We start from the raw sequence: 2,599 nt of genomic DNA, 5'->3' as shown, positions 1-2,599 counted from the left end.
CTCTCTTTCAAAATAGATGGGGAAATAAGATACTTCCACGACAAAGAACACCTGAGAAATTTCATGAACACCAAACCAGCACTACAAGGAATGCTAAACAATATCCTAGAAAAGGACAATGAAGGTCTCAATACCATGAGGCCCAACAGATCAAATTAAATAGGCAAGGCAAGAAACTACAAGGAGACGGGAGAAAAAGTAAAAAGAGTCAACAAAAGGAAAATAACATGACAATAATAAGTCAGAACATATCCGTTATAACCATCAATGTTAATGGCCTCAACTCACCAATCAAGAGAAGTAGACTGGCAGAATGGATTAAGAAGCAAAATCCAACAATATGTTGTATACAAGAAACACACCTAGTGCAAAAGGAAGCCAATAGACTGAAAGTGAAAGGATGGAAAACAATTCTCCATGCGTCAGGAGCCCAGAAAAAAGCAGGGGTAGCAATCTTATTCTCAGACAAAGTAAATTTCAAACCAAAACTCAGTAAGAGATACAAAGAAGGACACTACATCCTTGTAAAGGGAACAATTCAAGAGGAAGAGATGACAATCATAAACATATATGCACCAAATATAAATGCCCCCAACTATATAAAACAAATATTAAGTAACATGAAAAACCAAATAAGCACTAATACAATTGTAGTGGGGGATTTAAATACCCCACTATCACAAATTGACAGATCATCTAGGCAGAAAATCAACAATGAAATAATAGAACTGAACCAAGCTTTGGAACACATGGACATAATAGATGTTTACAGAGTATTCCACCCCACAAAATCAGAATATACATTCGTTTCGGCTGCACATGGGTCATTTTCCAAGATAGACCACATATTGGCTCACAGAACAGGTCTGAATAAGTGCAAAATAATTGAAGTCATCCCCTGTATATTATCAGATCATAGTGCAATCAAGCTGGAGATCAATAGCACAATAAACTGTAGGAACTTCACAAGCACATGGGAACTGAACAACATTCTCCTAAACAATCAATGGATTACAGAGGATATTAAAGAAATCATCCATCCTGACCAAGTCAGATTTATTCCAGAGATGTAAGGGTGGTTCAACATACGAAAGTCAACAAATGTAATACATTATATTAACAAAGTCAAGGACAAAAGCCATATGATCGTCTCAATAGATGCAGAAAAAGCATTTGATAAAATTCAACACCCATTCATGATAAAAACCCTGCAAAAAATTTGAATAGATGATCTATACCTCAACTTAATAAAGGCTATCTGTGAAAAACCAACAGCCAACATCATATTGAATGGCCAAAAACTGAAAACCTTCATGTTAAAATCAGGAACAAGACAAGGATGCCCACTATCACCACTCCTCTTTGATATAGTTCTGGAAACATTAGCCACAGCAATTTAACAAGAGAAAGAAATTAAAGCAATAAAGATAGGAAAGGAAGAAGTTAAACTGTCATTATTTGCTGATGATATGATATTCTACATTGAAGACCCAAAAAACTCCATCAAAAGACTTCTAGACTTAATTGACAGATTCAGTAGAGTATCTGGATACAAGGTGAACACCCAAAAATCAATAGCCTTCTTATACACAAATAACAGACTCACTGAGAGAGAAATAAGGGAAAATATTCTTTTTACAATAGCATCCAAAAAAATGAAGTATGTAGGAATCGATCTAACAAAAGAAGCAAAAGATCTCTACACTGAAAACTACAGCACTCTGAAAAAAGAAATTGAAGAGGATATTTAAAAAATGGAAAGATATCCCCTGCTCCTGGGTAGGAAGAATCAACATAGTGAAAATGGCCATACTACCAAAACTGCTATATACATTCAATGCAATGCCAATTGAAATTCCAATACTATACTTCACAGAATTAGAAAAAATAATCCAAAAATTCACTTGGAACCATAAGAGACCTAGAATAGCAAAAGCCATCTTGGGCAACAGACACATGGCACCGGGTATAACAATTCCCAAGTTGAAACTATACTACAAAGCCACTGTGATAAAAACAGCATAGTACTGGCAAAGAAACAGGCTTGAGGATCAGTGGAACAGACTGGTAGACACAAAAACAAACCCACATGTACTCAGTTACCTCATCTTTGACAAGGGAGCTGACCATCCTCAGTGGAGGAAAGATAGCCTCTTAATAAATGGTGTTGGAAAAACTGGATTTCAACCTGCCAAAGATTAAAACTAGACCCTTATCTTTCACCATGCACTAAATTAAAATCCAAATGGATTAAAGGTCTAAATATTAAAACAGAAACATTAAACTTTCTGGAAGGTAAGTTAGGCAGAACTCTGGAAGACATGGGCATAGGAAAAGGCTTTATTAACAAATCCTCAGTAGCACGGGAACTAGCAGAAAGAATCAACAACTGGGATCTCATCTTATTAAAAAGCTTCTGTACTTCAAAAGAAACCATTAGCAGAACTAAGAGACAATCTCCAATGTGGGAAAAAATTTTTACCAGCTCTTCCTCAAAGGACTATTATCAAGAATATATAAAGAACTCAAAACAATCAGTCCCCCCAAATATAAAGACCCGATCCAAAAATGGGCATCCGAAATGAACAGACATTTCTCA

This window comes from Fukomys damarensis, unplaced genomic scaffold, assembly GCF_012274545.1.
Source record: "Fukomys damarensis isolate Sample0158 unplaced genomic scaffold, DMR_v1.0_HiC HiC_scaffold_39, whole genome shotgun sequence".
Taxonomy (NCBI): Eukaryota; Metazoa; Chordata; class Mammalia; order Rodentia; family Bathyergidae; genus Fukomys; species Fukomys damarensis.
Note: the sequence above shows the minus strand (reverse complement) of the source record.